A 9630-nucleotide genomic window follows, 5' to 3' on the forward strand; every position below is an offset into this window, starting at 1 on the left:
AATGCCGGCCTCTTGTGAAATTTTCTTCCTTCAATATGAAACAGCAAGTCTTGTACTCCAGTGGATAATTAAAAGGCAATGGCATTACAGTAGGCAAGAATTTTTCACCACGAATAAGACATGACAGAAAGAAACTGGTGGAATTCGCAAAATCTCAAAAAGCATTGAAACTGAAGTACAAGAAGCCCTAGGTTAATAACAGGGCGTACGGTTGCAATATCGCCCATAACTCTGTTTATGAACGTGATGGTACATCTGCTGAACAGCTTTTCCCTACAGGTGTCGATGTTCGCCGGGATAACTCCTCAGCGTTATTGCGCAGGCACGTTGCCAAATCGCGGCGCGACAGGGGAGATGGATGAAAATCGGGAACAAAAAAAGTTCACCACCGATAAAGATACTCCCTAATGCGAAATTGGAGCGCAGCTGTATGCATGTTTTCATTTCGCGATATATAAGCTGGTGGGGGCAATCTGCCTCGTGCGGCCCGTTGCGAACAGAGCGAAGTGTAGCGCGACTGCCGCGCTAATCGGGAGATCACGAGCGGCAGTGCGTGGATGATGCTGGGGCAAGATTCACAGTAGGCGCCGCAAACAGGCCTCCGCTAATCCAGCGCTTCGCTTTCACATATAGTAACGTTGGACGCGACAGCCGCAGGTCATCGGGGAACAGACGACGCGCGCTACTCTAGCGTCATCTCATAGCCTTCGTCGCCGCAGCGCAGCCCTTCGCTTTGCTTCTCGTGCTTACCCTCCTCCTCCACTTTCGCATCATGCTTGCACCGTACCCTACTCCACCAGTTTCCTCCGCACACTCTCTTCGCTATCGCCGTCTTTCATTCCCGCTGAGCTCCGCGTTCGCTCTTTCGTCCTTCGCTCTGCTCGTTCGCACGGCTGCTTCGACGACCCCACGGCACGCCGACGCTCAACGCAGGAACGGGCGCCTGAGAGCGGTGCCCTAAGAGATCGCTTTCGTGTTTGCCTACCAACCTAAGAAATGTGCTGTCGAAACGCGACAATGTGAACGCCGTGATTGACGGGAGTGATACGAATGTACTATTGCTGACTGAAACCTTGCTTTATTCAAAAGGAGATAGCAATGAGATTTTGATTGTGTGCAGCGTTTTAATGTTTATCGGCCAGACAGACTTCAAAAAAAGATGGTGGTGTTTTGATTGCTGTTACAGATAACCTTGTTTCTTCTTGCATTAGCACCGTTACTCACTCAGAACTGGTATGCGTCAAACTTTATATATCGTTTAGAAAAGTGTTCTTGAGTCTTTCTTATCGTTCTCCGTCTAACAGCATTAATTTTGTTGAGAACCTTCATGACGCTATAAGTTCAATAACAGCACGTTATCAAAATGTTCCTATAGTACTTTCTAGTGATTTTAATTACTCATGTATTGTTTGGCCAGCTGCTTTTCCACACTTAAATTTGCTTTCTACAGACGGCAGAAACGTTTTGTGCCTGTGTTATGATTTCAACTTCGAAAAAATTGTTACCCGATCAACCCTGATAACGCCATCTACTTCGAGTGTATTAGATCTTGTGCTTACTATGGCACCTGATATATGTAGTTCTCTTTACTATCTGCCGTGTCTGAGTGTCCATGGCCTTCATTCCACGGTGAAATACCAGATAAGCATCATAAAATCACACTCAACATATCCGAGATAATAGAGCTGCTTACTTTGACGCTATCCATCGCGAGTTATGTGTATTCATGGGTGAAATCTTGCAGAACTTCTCTGAGCGGTATGTTAATACCAAGTGGATGTTATTTAGAGAATAAGTTGCGTCCGTCACACAAGCGTGTGTACCAGTTGCGCATTAAGAACCAAATTACCTAGTCTCGTCGTGTCTGCGTCAAAACCACGAGCAGCGTGAATAAGTGCTGGGCTTACTGACGCTTCTAAACGACTGCTTGCTAAGGCAATTGCCTAATTACAATACAGCTAGTTTCAACTGCGCAGGTCATAACACTTCACGTTCGCCTTAATCCGTTGCTAAAAGCCGCACCGAAGACATTTAGTAGCGAAGTTTGTCTTGTCCTACCTAAATCTCATTCAGAAATGGCATCGCTTACAGAGAAATCTTAAGCGCACGGAGCAGCTCAATTTCCTTTTCTTTGTCATTAAGTGTTCTACGGTAGCAGCCCTTTGCAATAACAATTTGATTCTTTTGATCTCCTTATAAGATAATGCCCACAGTCGGAGTCCTTCTCTGCCACAGTTTAAAAGAAAGTTAACAGCTGTGCTCGGCGAACAATCTGGCGCTATGCGCAACGGAGAGTTGGCGCTTACTTACTGGTAACCGGGGGTGACAGCCCATATGTTTGCATCTGGTGATAAGTGGGACCACTGGTGCTTTATTGCGAATGCGCGGTGTTTAATTTCAGGCAAATATTAAAAAGCGGAGCCCACTGAAGCGTTGAGGCGAACGGCAATGATGTAGAAATCTGGACTGAGACCACCCAGCCGTGACAGCGTACGCATTTCCCCGGGAGCGAAATGCAAAACACCAGTTTATGTAAATTTAGGTGCATTTTAAAGACATTTAGTAGCAAAGTTTGTTTTGCAATAATCCTACCTAAATGCCATACAGAAATGACATCGCTTTGCAGACCTTTAGGTGCGTTTAAAGACATTTAGTAGCTAAGTTTGTCTTGCATTAATCATACCTAAATCTCATTCAGACATTTATTTACGTTTATTTAAATTAGGTGCATTTTAAAGGATCCCAGGTGGTGAAAATTAATCCTGAGTCCCCCACTACGGCGTGCCTCATAATCGTATCGCGGTTCTGGCTCTTAAAATCCCAGATTTTTAAAATTTTTTTTGGTCTGAGACCGCCGCAAGCTCCATGTTATGTGCGGTTTTTTTTTTCCTCCGGGGCGCTCATATCATGCAGAAGACGCGCTCAGGCAGTTTTTTAAGCATATTCAATGTTAAAAATAGTTACGTGAAACTAAAGCGACGGTTGAGGAAGTTGAGAAAGCTAGAATACCGAGGCTGCCCCACACAACCACAGCGGTAGCGGCGTTCGCATGCCCTCTCATGCACGGTTGCGCCTCTAGCGGCGGGCGCTGGCTCTATATGAAACTGAGGCGGCAGTTTCGTGACCAGAAAAAAAAGAAAAAAAGGAAGGACTCTGGTTAAACGAACGTGGGCGCAAGCTGCTCCCATAGAAGCCGGATATCTGTGCAGGTCTGGAGTTCCAGTAGGTCGTGGTTTTTCGCATATGGTCAGAAAGAAGGCCTCTTCCCTGCGATTTCCAATTACTCCTGTCCTGAGCCAACTGATTCCACCTAGCACCCGCAACTTTCCTATGTTCGTCGCACCACCTAGTCTTCTGCCGTCCTCTATTGCGCTTCCCTTCTCTTGGTACCCATTCTGTCGCCCGAATGGTCCAACGGTTATCTAATCTGCTCATTACATGACCTGCCCAGCGCCATTTCTTTCTGTTAAAAAAATTAAGTTATGGGGTTTTACGTGCCAAAACCACTTTCTGATTATGAGGCACTCCGTAGTGGAGGGCTCCTGAAATTTCGACCACCTGGGGTTCTTTAACGTGTACCTAAATCTAAGTACACGGGTGTTTTCGCATTTCGCCCCATCGAATTGAGGCCGCCGTGGCCTAGTGCTCAGCAGCCCGACACCATAGCCACTGAGACACCACGGCGGGTATTTCTTTCTGTTAATATCAATTAGGATATCGTCTGTACCCGTTTGCTCTCTGATCCATACCGCTCTCTTTCTGTCTCTTAAAGTGATGTCTAGCATTCTTCGTTCCATCGCTCTTTGCGCGGTCCTTAAATTGTTCTCAAGCTTCTTTGTCAGTCTCCAAGTCTCTGCCCCGTATGTTAGCACAGGTAAAATGCACTGATTGTATACCTTCCTTTTCAATGATAACAGTAAGCTTATAGCCATGAGCTCACGACGTCTGCCGTATGCGATCCAACCTATTTTTATTCTGTGAATTTCCTTCTCATGGTCAGGGTTCTCTGTGATTAGTTCACCTAGGTAAACGCACCCTTTCACAGACTCTAGAGGGTGACTTGCGATCCTGAACTCTTGTTCCCTTGCCCGGTTTTTCATCATTACATTTGTCTTCTGCATATAAATCTTCAACCCCACTTTTTACATCAATCATTTGTTGTAACTCGTCTGCAGCGTTGCTGAATTGTCATCGGCAAACCGAAGGTTGCTGAGGTATTCGCAGTCTATCCTTACTCCTAAACCTTCCCAGTTTAATAACTTGAATACTTCTTCCAAGCACGCAGTGAATAGCATTGGAAAGATTGTGTCTCCTTGTCTGACCCATTTATTTATAGGTATACCTTCCTACTTTTCTTGCGTGGAATCTCTGTAGATATATTTTCCAGTGTATTTACGTAAGCGCTTTGTACTCCTCGATTTCGCCATGCGTCTATGACTGCTGGTATCTCTACTGAATCAAATGCTTTTTCGTAATCTATGAAAGCCATATAGATAGGCTTATTGTACTCTGCGGATTTCTCGATAACCTGATTAATGACATGGATGTGATCCATTGTAGAGTATCCCTTCCTGAAGCCAGCCTGTTCTCTTGGTTGACTAAAGTTCAGTGTTGCCCTTATTGTATTGGAGATTATTTTGGTAAATATTTTATAAAATACTGGGAGTAAGCTAATGGGCCTATAATTTTTCAGTTCTTTAACGTCTCCCTTTTTGTGGATTTGTATAATGTTTGCATTCTTCCAGTTTTCTTGGACCCTTGCAGTAAATAGACACTTCGTATAAAGAGCCCCCAGTTTTTCAAGCATTATGTCTCCTTCATCTTTGATTAAATCGACTGTTATTCCATCTTCTCCTGCCGCTTTTCTCCGTAAGCACAGCCATGGGACATCTAACTGCGGTATTTTCAGTGACGTACTAATTGCATATACTATTTTTTTACGAGTGATAAATAAAGCTGCGAAATATGGCGAATACCACATGACTGCGCTCCCACCCGGATCATAAATAATAATAATATTTGGGGTTTTACGTGCCAAAACCACTTTCTGATTATGAGGCACGCCGTAGTGGAGGACTCCGGAAATTTTGACCACCTGGGGTTCTTTAACGTGCACCTAAATCTAAGCACACGGGTGTTTTCGCATTTCGCCCCCATCGAAATGCGGCCGCCGTGGCCGGGATTCGATCCCGCGACCTCGTGCTCAGCAGCCCAACACCATAGCCACTGAGCAACCACGGCGGGTCCGGATCATAAAGCAGTGCCCTCGAACAGGTCCTCCCTGAGTTATGCAGAACGAAATAAAGGAAACAAAGAAAAACCTCGTGGTCGAGCTAGTGCCTAATCTGCCGCTCCCCAGCCGAAGTAGCACGTCGCGTTTGTTGTTAGTTTGAAACAAGCTGGGATAGCTGTTGTCTTAGCGTAGATAAAGTGCACGGATGCTTCTTTTTTGCCACAAAAACTAGCACCACAAAAGCGAATTGACAACGTCAGTACAAAGCTTTAAAGGTGCGTTTTATCTCGTCCCAGTCGCCACGCCTTTCTCTAATGAGCAGAAGGTAAACATGATCCCTGCCTTCCCAAGCAACAGAAAGTCCCCGTTACAATATCGGCCCGACGTCTCTGACCGACTGCGAAACGGTTGGCCCGACCTCGGCGCCCGATGGAGGGCCGGTATCGGGGATTGACGTAGGCCTCGCGTCCGCCGACCATCGGCAAGTGGCCACTGGAGCCGACGTGGCCGAGTGCACGCTGCCCGACTACGGCCCAACACTTCGCAAGCACCGGTTTGCCGTTGGCCATCGGTCGGGTGCGGACGGTTTCTTTCGTTATTTTTTGATATTAAAAAAAAAACACATCAGGTTTTTCTTCTTTTGCTGCGTGTTGCGTTTTCAGGTCTGCGATTTACAGTTTATTAGAGGCGTTTAACTCGCGCTGCCAATTAATATACGCGATATGCGCGTAATTCACAAGTGAAACATAATTAAACGTCTCTAATTCTCTGTACTCGTTGTGATGAAGTGATAACCTTATTTTGAATCCGGCGATTGGGAGGCCTGGGGCCGCCTAGATGGCCACTGGGAGATACTGCTCCCGTGCGGCTTCCTTGGCTCGCTGGACGGCCAAAAGTTAGTCTTGGAGTTCTGAGCTGAGCAGCACGGCCGACCACCGCGCCTGCAGATTTTCTGGGGAGACTGCCATTTGATTTTGGTATATTTCACATCCCCACAACATGTGTTAAAGGGTGGCTCTAACAGACTTGCATAGCTTGCACATATCGCTCTCGTATATATTGGAGTAGAAAGTTTTTAGTTGCACGGGACTCATATAAGTTTCTGTTTGTAGTCGCCTCCAAGTAACGGACTCAGCTCTGTTCAGTTTAGTGTGAGGCGGTGGTAATACTCGCCTACGATTTTGATAGAATTTGGTAATATCGGTAAATCTTGTTAATATATCTTTTTTCTCTCCAGATTTCCTCCTCCGCGTTCTCCTGAGCGATTTCCGGAAGTCACTCTTTGCTCAGCTCGGCGAGTAAGACCTCGAGCTTCGCCGTGTGCTACCTCGTTGAGGTTGACTGCGGGAATGTCAGGAGCCGTATGCGCTGGGAACCAAACCTATTGCCAACCGTTCTTCTCTGCATTGGAGAATTTTGCTTCATTGACTCTGAGGATGTGCCATGCCTCAGGAGAGATCCTACCTTTTGCATAATTTCTAATGGCCGCTTGAGAATCGCTAATGATGTACTGAGCATTCGTGGAGACCAATGCTAGTGCAATGGCTACCTCCTCTGCTGTCTCGGAATGTTTGGTATTAACTGATAAGCTTGTAAGGGGTTTTTGGGTGTGATCTACGATTACTGCTGCGTAGCTATTTCTGTGTGGGTATTCAGCCGCGTCTACGAAGGTTGCTCTGTCGTCTGACGCAAAGCTTCGGATAATTTTCTCTGCTCTACTCTTGCGTCTGCCGTCGTTGTATGTGTACTCGTTAGTGTACATATGCAACACGCAACAAAAGAAACACGTGAACGCAATGTTTTCTCTTTTTAGGTGTTTATTTTGCAATCATAAAATACATAATTCTTTTCGTGCAGCAGTGTTAACAATTTGCAAGTAGTCTTTGTTCCCTGAAATAGTATGATATAGCTAAAGGACAGAGCTGGTGTGCTGTGAGAGTTTCCCATACTGCCCGGGAGGCTCTCTTTCAGACGTTCCCATGTTCTTGGCTCTGAACGCTATAGCATCCGGCATTTCTCTGTCACCGTCGAGAGTGAAGCTTGGATAGTTACAGTGCTCATAAAAACTGAAACAAACGAACAAACAAATAATATAGTAATGAATAACTCTGTGAACCATGTAGATGATTTGCAGCGGACTTTTTTCACAGTCGTGTGCAAGAAATCCCGATCCTGACACAGCCACAGACAAAATAATTATTTTGTCGTAGCACATGCATGTAATGAACATATATACTGTGCACGTTCAGTGAAAATTAGTGCGTTCAACATCTGCGACGTGATTCACGCTTTAAAGCCGCCCAAGGAAACCTGAGGACAGGAAGGCTAGATTTACTGACTTGGCTCATAATATCATTGCAGAAAACAAAAGAGAAAAACATCCAGGCAGCGTGATAAATGAATACAACACATTGTTGCACAATCAAAATAGCACGCAGACTGCCACGAAACAAATGTATAGGTATACATGACGTCGAGACCGCGGTGACAAAATATTACACGTAAACTACGAAAATGTGATAACAGAAAAATTGCGGAACAACTTGCATGTGGGCTGTCCGCAGGGTTTCACATACGTGTCTTCTCGTCTGATGTTCCTAGATCTACTCTACTACACATGCGAAGATGTGCTACACACAATCCATTCTTACCTGCAATGCACCAGACAGTTTTGTTTTTTCATCTGTGGGAAGGAACGAAACCAACTTCTAATTAATTATGACTTTTCCGCAATGACAACCAGACAAGCGTCTTGACTGATTTCTTCCCGAATGGTGATAACAGTTCCGAGCGTAGCAGGTCATTCGCACACTGTGCTTCAATTTAAGCAGTGTCGTTCCAGTGCTTCCTAGAGAAAAATTAGGGAAAATACAAGACGAAAAAATAATATTATAAATATGTACATGAAAGTACGTCTCACATTTCCCTGTCCCAACTCTCGAACGCTTCATCCGTTCTCATATAAAGCCTCTTTTTTTTCTTTTTCTTCCTGTCAGAAAAAATAAGCACAAAAACAAGGAGTTTATCATACGTTGCAAAACCATCTATGCAATACAAAGCGAATTTTGTTCACTTGAAAAAAGACGGTTACGCATTACACAACGCGAAATTAAAATGCCACTTACGAGTACGCATTTCTTGAACGGCGAGACACGTCGGCTCCACTGCATGGAAAGGGCTTGCGCGGTTCTTGTCCATGTCACGTTTGTGTAGTTTGCGTTTATATGCGCAGTCCATGATAACAGAAATGATCCAACTAGTCTACCAAGAGACGCGGAACGAGCTGGCATCCAGAGCTAGCATTTGGCGGCAACTCGCCCGCGCCCCTGGGAGCAGGCGGCGTTGCGCTTGAGGAAGAAAAATAGATAGCAAAGAAAGCCCGCTTCGCTTTCTCGCCCGTCCTCACTGGTGGGAGCTGATGCTGCTTTCCAAGAACCTCTTCATTCCTTCTGGGAGAGGGAGATGCGACCGCGCAAGACGGCCGCGCTTCCCCCAGTCTTTTCCTTTCTTTTTTCAGGAGCCTCCTATGAGCGCGTCGCCGTTTCCTTTTGGTGTGTGTTTCGGGAACGTGCGTGCGTTTGTGTAATGAAAATCTGCGTTCTATATTTTGCAGGGATTGGTAGCTCTATACGAATATGTATATAGCTCATGTATACAATAATTTTGACCTCTTCAATGCGTCGAACAGTACTTTGGGTGCTATGTACGTTAGCATGTAGGTTCTGTTTTCTTTTTTGGGAGTATTGTCTAAATATGGTATAATCTTGTTTTGTTTCCTTTTGTACTCGCTCATTATTGTATAACTGTTATTAATGTGTGCAATTATCTTTGTTTTAAAAGTCTCGCTGTAAAGGCTCTGCCAAGCGAAAGGGGGCTGCGGCTTTGTCAATCTGTATCTGACAGCTTTTTCTGCGCCTCCGCTATCTGTTCCTTTACAAGGCTGAAAGAAATAATTTGAATTTGAATAAATATTTATCGTCAAGCATCACGTCTATATGTGCACGAAGTTCGATATGTGCGTGCATGCATACACAGTCGATACGCCTTCCAGGGAGCTTTGCACGAAAATGGTAGATATGCTTCACAGGAGACGGCGCTTCAAGAAACACTCATTATATACCATGAATTTATTAATTCTTAACTGCTTGATTGTTGAATGTCATTAGTTCATCGAGCAAAAATTGGAAGAACTTGATCTAACTCTAGTTCTTCCCAATCAAATCCACGTCGACAGCAGAAATGCTCCAATTTATGATTTACATTGATTGGCATGCAGCCTTAACTATTCTTAGACGAATCGACAATAGCTACAAAAATTGCAGATTTTGACATCTCTTCACAATTCGGCTTCGTATAATCGCTTCTTTCACCCTCCCCAGTGAAAACATCCAACTGAA

This window comes from Dermacentor andersoni, chromosome 9 (assembly GCF_023375885.2).
Source record: "Dermacentor andersoni chromosome 9, qqDerAnde1_hic_scaffold, whole genome shotgun sequence".
NCBI lineage: Eukaryota > Metazoa > Arthropoda > Arachnida > Ixodida > Ixodidae > Dermacentor > Dermacentor andersoni.